General features: G+C 36.8%; 1 protein-coding gene across 7 annotated transcripts in view; it reads left to right on the top strand.

Annotated features, from left to right (window-relative positions):
- Positions 1-8,915, top strand: part of TAB3 (TGF-beta activated kinase 1 (MAP3K7) binding protein 3) — a 117,301-nt gene that overhangs the window by 40,655 nt on the left and 67,731 nt on the right. For 6 of the 7 annotated variants that reach the window (XR_014239758.1, XM_082378156.1, XM_082378154.1 and 3 more), the window contains exons 2-3: positions 4,074-4,179; positions 7,655-7,777. The exons of the other annotated variant lie outside the window; for it this stretch is intronic. The gene's annotated coding sequence lies outside the window, so the exon portion shown is untranslated. The remainder of the gene's footprint in view (positions 1-4,073; positions 4,180-7,654; positions 7,778-8,915) is intronic. 7 annotated transcript variants of the gene reach the window in all.

The following is an 8,915-nucleotide window of genomic DNA, read 5'->3' as shown; positions in this document are numbered from 1 at the left end:
TGGTTCAAATTACCTAATATGCCATAACCAAGAGAAGGAGTCTTCCCATTGGCTCTTTATGGCAGAACATGATTTTGTCTTGTTTTCTAGGTCAGACTCAGCCCCTAGTTCGCTTTAAATTTTGTTTTATTTTGTTTTATGTAGCGGTACTCATTTGGATAACTTTGCACATTTTAATTAAAAGGTTACATTGTGTGTGTGTGTGAAATTATAAATAAGTTGTTACCTGATTATTCAGGATTCAGGATTTTAGTCTCTTCCACCTAGGGCAGTTTCTAGTCCTTGACAGTGGACAGGTTTATTGTATTTAAGTTTCAGTTAAAAATAAGTCTCTGGAATGACTTTTAGAACATGAAATCCCTCTTAATTACTATTGAAGTTGGGATGTACAATATCAACTAAGTTTTATTTTCCTCTCATAGAAAAGAATGCTTTTGTAGTTATACTATAACTGTCATGACTTCTGTTTTAGTGTACATATTTGTAGACATAATATATATCTGTCCTTGTGAAATAGAAAAAAAGGAGGCAGTTCTGCTGAGATTCTTGTTTGCTGTATTATGAAAGCTCTCAAGCATCCTCTTGAATGAATATGATGCTTTACAAGTTACAGACATTTTCCTTCTATGTAAATTAATTCCTACAACATCTTGTGAGGTGTGGTATTAAGCAAAGGATTTGGAAACAGGGCCTAAGAGAGGTTAAGTAACTTGTCTGTGGCTCCACATCTGGTGAGTGGCTTATGTCGTCTATGATTATTACAGTGTTTTATTTCAGCTGTTGTGGCCTGTTAACGCTTGCCTGTAGATGCTCACTGACTTCCCAGTTTTGTCACGTTATGCTTTCTTCTTTCTGTACACCATGTAATATAATGACCTCATGACTCATGTCCTGAAGATTGAGACAATTGGGATATTACTCCTTCATATCCCATCCTCACTGCCTCTCAGCCCACCCCATTTCTAGAATATGGTCACACCAGCCCTGGAATTTGCCACCTCCTCTGCCCTGTTGGAAAGCTTGCTTTGTCACTAGTCCTTTCTCACCCCACATGTATAGTCAGTCCCTTTCCCTCTCTTTATGCATGCCTCAATTTTTCTGATTCTAAGAAAGATGCCTCTTTTCTTTCCAATGCACTTGCCATCTTTCTTGTCACTCTTATGGTTAGACTCAAACTCTCTAACTTCCTTACTGGATATTTTCTGTAAGCCTTCCTTTCTTTTCTAATCGCTCTTTATAAGATCCTAGCCAAAGTCTTGTTTGGTCTGATCCTCTGAATCTTAAGGAGAGCAAAAAGCTTTTCTGCCTCAGACCCTTTTCCTAGCAGTAGAGTCAGTGCTGCTATATATCTGGTGGTGCTTCTGCTTCTGAATGGTACTCACATCTCATTGTCAACATCCTTGTAATGAAAACCTTGAACAGTTATCTTACATTAGGACTGTGGATGTCAAATGCCCTTGTTTGCTTGGAGCATGTTCAATTACATAGTGTTCAGTTACTACTTGTTGAAGGGTATGAGGATGCCACCTCCTCAAATTTAGTAATACTCCATTTTCGCTTGAGAACTATTGTGTCAGTGTGTGGTTTGTTTTTTTATTTTGTCCCTATCCAAGGATTCTTTTCTTGGAAGTTTATTCATTAGTTTTCTCCCCATCTCACTCACAAAACTGTCATGCTTTAAAATGTTGGTAGAATTGTGAGTGGTACCAGTATCTTTTGAATGTCCTATTTCAAACCTTTGCACTTCTCCCTTTTCCTTCTCTTTTAATCCTGCATCTTTTCTGTTGTCCACTTTATTTTTCTTCAGTAAACTTGATTTACATGAATTCATCTCTCCCTTCTTTGAACTCTTTTTGTTATCAGGGTACAGAGTACATATGTTCTTTTTCACCAGCTCAAGAGTAAGCTTTAAGACAGGGCATGGGCAATTAAAAAAAAAAAAAGTCAGGGCATGGGCTTCACCCTTGTGCTTTATCACTTATTTTTTTTTAATAAATTTTAAAATTTATTTATTATTTATTTTTGGCTGAGTTGGGTCTTTTTTGCCGCACGCGGGCTTTCTCTAGTTGTGGCGAGCGGGGGCGCCTCTTCATCACGGTGCGCGGGCCTCTCACTATCGCGGCCTCTCTTGTTGCGGAGCACAGGCTCCAGACACGCAGGCTCAGTAATTGTGGCTCATGGGCCTAGTTGCTCCGCGGCATGTGGGATCTTCCCAGACCAGGGCTCGAACCCGTGTCCCCTGCATTGGCAGGCGGATTCTTAACCGCTGCGCCACCAGGGAATCCCTGCTTTATCACTTATTGCAGGACCTTGCATATAATAAGATTCAGTAAATATTTAAGTTTATACTTAACATTATAATTAATTATAAGTTATGCTGATAATTATAATTACTAATTAATATAATTATTAATCATAATATTAGTTAATGTTAATTGACGTTTAAATATAATGGTTTTGGCTCTTTAAGGATTTTATCTCTGGACTGCCTTAAGAACCTTCTCAGTAGTTTTATATCTTTAGCTTCTTTTTCTGTGATCTCTGTACAAAAGAATGAAAATCATCAGCTTTTAAGTATTATTTTGAATACATTGGTTTTTTTTCTCCTTAAAGGACTCTGTAGTGACTCCTAGTTGATTGGTTTTATTTTTAAATTTTTATTTGTGAACATTTCCAAATGTACACAAAAAGTTCAGTGAACCTCTATGCTGCAGACATCAACATTTCTCCATACTTGTTTCATCTTCCCCCTATTGCTTTTTATTTTGCTGAGAATTTATGGCGTATCCAAGACATTATTTCATCCCTAAATGACATGTATCTAAAACAGCACATTTTCTTACATAACCACAATGCATTGTCATATACAACACACCTGGTAATGATTCCTTAATTGCGTATATAATACTTATTAGTCCACGTTCAAGTTTTCCCAGTTGTCTAAAAAAATTTGTTTTGTAGTTGGTTTGTTTGATTTATGCAAGAGTTCAGGTGTTGACAGCCTGATCCCTTCATGAAGCCCCACTTTTCACCCTAATGCTTTTACCATTCATCGATTACAATTGCATGGATTAGTTATTAAATTAAAAATTTGAGCCAAATTGTGAGTGTTCTAATTTGGTTACTTCTGCCATTATTAGCTGAAACTTTTCTCTCTGGAAGAACTTTTGCCTCATTCACTAAGGCTAGTTGGTTAACCTAAAATATCTAGTTAGTTCTTGAGTTGTTAATACCCTCTACTGGGGAAAGAAGACTCTGCTTTCTTTTTTAGCTAGTAAGACTCTTTATATTATTTCACTAAGGCCTATAGTAAAGTATTTTTTTTCCTTCTTGAGGAAGTTAAAGTTATTCTTGAGTAGTAGATTAGTGATTTTGTGGGTTGGGTTATGGGCAGGGCCTCCCAGTCCTGAGTGAGCAGTTCAAATTCTCTTGAGAAGCTATAGTGGGGGGTGGATGGTGGGGAAAGGAAAGGAATACAAAGGAAAAAAAATATACCCCCTTCACTGTTGGGCTTTGTACTGAGGGTGTGGTGCTCACTTGGGGTGTGGAAGTTTCAAACATTCTTCTACTTTCCCAGAGAATAAATTAGACTCAATATAGATTCCGTATAGATGCAGTATAGAGTCATTTAAATTTAAGGACGTATGGCCCTTAAAGGGTCTCAGCACAGTTTTGTAATCAAACCCATTCAAATTTAATGACTGGTATTTCATGCGGAGCTGCAAGGACCCCTGATGGTTTGCCAGGGATGCAGCTAAAGTTCTTGCCAGCTTTCTCTGAAGCCAAAACCTCAGAAAAGCTTTGGCCATCCCCTCTGCTGTTGTCAGCTCTACCTTAGGGATTAGAGGTGACTGACTAGGAAGGGGAGCAGGGTGGCTCAGGCAGTCAGGGGAACTTTTTGTTACTGACTGAACATAAACTTCATTCACTGAAATTTCAGGTGGTAAAGGTATACAAATGGCTGCTTTCCTTTTTCGTGACCTTTTATTTGTATACTGTATCACTTGCTCATACGGCCTTCCTTAAGCCTTTCACAGTTTGAATATTACCACTTTGGTCTTTCGTTTACCTAGGACAGTGTCTTCAGCCTTTTCTTCAAGTTTTTTACCGTGAATTGTTGCTGCGTGTCAAACTGGACAAGGTATTTTAGTTGAAGTTTCACCAGTTGAAACATTGGAGGTAAGGAATGTTTATCTGTGTGTTTGTCTATTTTTGTAGTTATATTAGAGCAGATTAGTTTTTTGAAAACTAATCTGTATTGCTGTTAACATGTTTGTTTACTCCACCCCCTCGCCCCCATCTCTTGTACGTATAAGAGCAAGGATGAAAAAATAAAAGATAGATGTCCAGGTAGTTTCATATGTTTAAATTTAGGCCCTAAATCAGGACCCAAAGCAAGTTCTTTGTACAGTTTATTTACTATTAGAAACTTTATCAGCAAATGAAAGAGTAACTTAGCAGTTGATTTTGAATATAAGGGGCTAATCCCACCCAGGTCCCAGACCCCCAGTGGTTGGAGCTGGTGGAGTTTGAAAGACCTGCCCCAGAGAGTAACGGGGTGTGCATGCATATGCTGATCTTCCAACTTCCTGGCTTTTATTGTAATATTTCTTAGTCTCAGATAAATGATCAGTAAATGAGTAGTATAGATGAAAAGTTCAGTATTATGAAAAAATAAGGGTATAATTTTTAAAATTGTATTGTGGTATAATTCCATTAGTAGATCTATGTCAAGAAAGACTATATAGCAGTATCAGCTTTGATTTCTAGATAGTTTATTTTTCCACCTTATAATAATGTTCCCATTCTTTTTAACATCTGTTTTCTATTATAATAACATATGTGGGTGTGTGTTGTGAATTAAACACTGGACAAGATGTTATGAGGCCTGTTTTGTAGTCCTGGCTTTCTAGCAAGTTTTTAAATCCATCTAACCTTCAGTTATCGTCTTGTGTAAAACAAGAGGATTGTACTGAGGTTGGGTTCAGGGTTTCTCAGCCTCGGCACTATTGACATACTGAGCTGGATAATTCTTTGTTGTCAGGGGCTGTCCTGTGTACTGTAGGATGATTAGCAGTATCCCTGGCCTCTGCCCACCAAATCCCAATAGCACCCCTCCCCAGTATGGCAACCAAAAATGTCTCCAGACATTGCCAAATGTGCCTTGTGGGACAAAATCATCCCCAGTTGAGAAACACTACATTAGATGATGTGTAGATTTCCTTCCAGGTTTATAATCCTATTGTTTTTATTTTAAAAAATCCTGCTCTTTGCAACCCAGCTTCCATGAAGCTTTCCCCCGCACTCCTTTTTATGGTCCTACCTTAATTAATTATTTCTTTTTCTGAGAACTTACAGGACTTAATCCTACTCTATTATATCTCTCAGTGCATTTCTCTCACTTTGAGGGCATGGGCCTTCTGTATCTCCAAGCCGAGTACTCAGATCTTATTAAATGGATGAACAGTGGGTTCAGGAGTATTGAAGGTTAGACATTTTAAAATAAATGATTATAAATGGCATTTTTGTTAATATTTCAAACCCTTCCAGTTGGAAATTCCCACAGTTTGTGATCTTGAATTTCTGGGTTAGTGAGACTGATGACTCTTTTTTTTTTATCTTTTAGAAGGCAGGAGCCTCCTAAAGTATGTGAGGGAGCTACACAAAACAGATCGAGGTTGCTTTTGAGAAAAATAAAGTCACACAAAAATTCATAACAGAGAGTTGTTTCAGCTTTCATATTCAGATGTTTCTCAAATCACTCCACTTTGTTAATTAGAAAGGTGCCATTTATTCAGGTAATAGTAAAAATGAAAGGTAGTAAATATTTTTCTTACATAACCCAGAATATCTCACCATATTCTAAGTCAGTATTTCTCAAAGCAACGCATAGTAAGAAATACATTTTAATCATGATCTAGTACATACATGCAAGTTTTTTGAGTCAATATTTACTGTACTATGTGTGAAGTACTCTGATATTTTCTGTTATGTTTCTTTTTTTTTTTTCTTAAATACTTGTCATCACCTAGTAAGTTTATCATACAATTTACTAATAGGTTACAACCCACCATTTGTAAAACACTGTTCTAAGAAATCTCTTTAAGTAATAAAATGCCAAGATGATTTGCCTCTGGCATATGTTACCAATAGGCTGTACTGTGTCTCCTTAGAAAATGTCATTTAATAATTGACCTAATAAAGACCTTGGAATACCTCAACCAGAACAAATTAGATTTGCAGTCATTTGAAAGTCCTATATTTTTTCATTTATACAAAGTATTTTGTGTGCACAAGGCACTATAGGTCAAAGAACATGTTTGGTTTTCATTCTCAAGGTTTACAGTTATAAAACCTAGAGGAAAATAAAAAGTTGATAAACATTATTTCAAGTGCTGGTAGTAACAAACAGACAATAACTTTTGTAGGCATTTAGGAAGGAGAGAAAACTGTTCTGATTCAAGTTGATGGGGAGAAGGTTAACATGAATGTGGGGTGGATTTTGCATTGTCATATCAGAGATCAGAAAAGGCTGTTTCACGTGGTCAAAACAGCCTTCATGTAGGTGCAAGTACTTCTTGCTCATACTTGAAGTTCATTTTTCAGGTACTGTTTAAGATAAAGTAACTGAGAAGCTAAAAAGTAAGAAAAAGTATAGTAAAGTGCTAAAAAAATACATTATAAACAAGCTATGTTATTTTAGCTCTACTGTGGTTATAAAATGAGGTTGAGTCAGTAGATTAATTAGAAACTTGTATGCATGATGGCTCTGATACAAGCCAATATTTGCCCTAAAATGATAAGGTTAACATTGAATTATTAGGTTTACCGAGAACAAAGATAGTTTCTAAATGGTGGAGAGAGAGAGTGCTCATCTGTCAAAATAAGCCAATAAGGGCTTTTTTTTTTTTTTAAGTAGCAGTTTTTAAAAAGTTGTATACTATTTTGGCTATGCAATTGAAAATTTTGTACATGCTTGGTAGTCCTGGGCTTCATCCTTTCTTCTCTAGATAGAATGGAGGGCTCATGATGGTAAGTCACAACCAGGTGTGCTACAGAAGCCTTAAGAAAACAGGCAGTGGACTATCTTTTTGTCTTTCTGAAGTGCTCTCAGAAAGACAAATGTAGAATTTAATTACTGTAGAAGATATTTGTGACCTAAAGGAAAAGAAGGTTCCGTTTGTGATGATACTTGGGAAGGAACTGCTTGCCCTAAAAGTGTGGTCGAGCATCCTGTCTGCTGTTACTTTAAGTCACCAGAAGTCTATGAGTTTTTGTCATTTTTCCGTATTGAGTTAGGAAGTTAATTAAAGGATAACTTAGCTCCTCATTTTGTCAGATTTCCAGTCTACTGAAAAGAAGATGCTTTGAGAGCTGGAGATGTGAATAAGAGTCCAGTGCCAGGGTAATTTTAAAATTTTTTAAAAAATAGACTTTATTTTTTTGGAACAGTTTTAATTTTTCAGAAAAATTGAGGAGATAATACAGACAGTTCCTTTATACCCTGCACCCAGTTTCCTTTATTATTAACAGCTTACATTAGCATGGTATATTTGTTACAGTTAGTTAGCCCATATTAAAAGTGTTATTAACTAAAATCTATACTTTATGCAGATTTCCTTAGTTTTTACCTAATGTATTTTTTCTCTTTCAGGATCCCACCAGGGCCCTGTATTACAGTTATCGTCACGTCTCCTTAGGCTCCTCTTGACTGTGACAGTTTCTCAGACTTCCCTTGTTTTGATGACCTTGTCAGTTTTGAGGAGAATTTGATCAGGTATTTTGTAGAGTGTCCCTCAGTTGGATTTATTTGATGTTTTTCTCATGGTTAGACTGGGGTTATGGGTTTTTAGGAGGAAGACCACGGAGGTAAAGTGCCATTCTCATTACATTATATCAAGGGTACATACTATCATCATGATTTATCACTGTTAATGTTGACTCTGGTCACCTGGCTGAGAATATGTTTGTCAGGTTTCTCCACTGTAAAGTTACTTTTTTATTTTTGGTAAAAACTCTGTTCCATGCTGTGTTGTTTGGAAATAAGTCACTAAGTGTAGTCCACACTTAAGGAGTGGGAAGTTCTGCTCCATCTCCTTGAGGCTATTCTACATAAGTTACTGGGAATTCTCCATGGGAGATTGTCTCTTCTCCCCCATTTATTTATTTATTTATTCAGTCATTTCTTTATGTCAGTATGGGCTTACAGATATTTGTTTTATATTTTGGGTCATAATCCAATACTACCTTATTTATTTTGTTGCTCAAATTTTTGCTGTTTTGGCCATTGGGAGCTCTTTTGGTTGGCTCCTGTGTCACTCTGACATGCCCCCATCGTCATGGGGTGTTTTTTGGTTTTTTTGGGTTTTTTTCGGACACTTCCTTACTTTCTGGTAATACAAGATTCTCCAGGCTCATCCTGTGTATCCCCTATCCCAGTTCTAGAATCAGCAGTTTCTCCACAAAGTCCAGATCTCTTTTATTAGAGAATGCTATTGGAAATCAAGATCTGGGTGCTAGGTGTGCTTGTTGCTACTAGAGTTTTGCTGTTTCTAGGCCTTCTTAGCTGAAATCCCGTGTATATATTACCTGTATATTTATGCATATTTATAAGTATCTCTATGCATTCATTTCTGTATATATATCTGTCAGTATTAAGGTAAACATGAGTTCATATTGATGTCTCTAGTTCTAATCCATTACTACATAGGTCATTCTAGCCTCCTCCCCTTGCTTTTCTGTAACCTCCCACTCCAACAGTGAGAAATCTGGCTCCCACCATTCACCATCCATTTACTTAATTGTTCAGTCCCAGTGTACATGTATAGTTGTATATCAGTTTTGTTAACCTGATACCCTGATGGGTAACAATATCAGAATTGTTAACCTGTACCCCCATGGGAAACAGCTTTATC

The sequence above is a fragment of the Balaenoptera borealis genome (genome assembly GCF_965194805.1).
Source record: "Balaenoptera borealis genome assembly, chromosome: X".
Lineage (NCBI taxonomy): Eukaryota > Metazoa > Chordata > Mammalia > Artiodactyla > Balaenopteridae > Balaenoptera > Balaenoptera borealis.
Note: the sequence above shows the minus strand (reverse complement) of the source record. Positions and strands in the feature narration are given on the sequence as shown.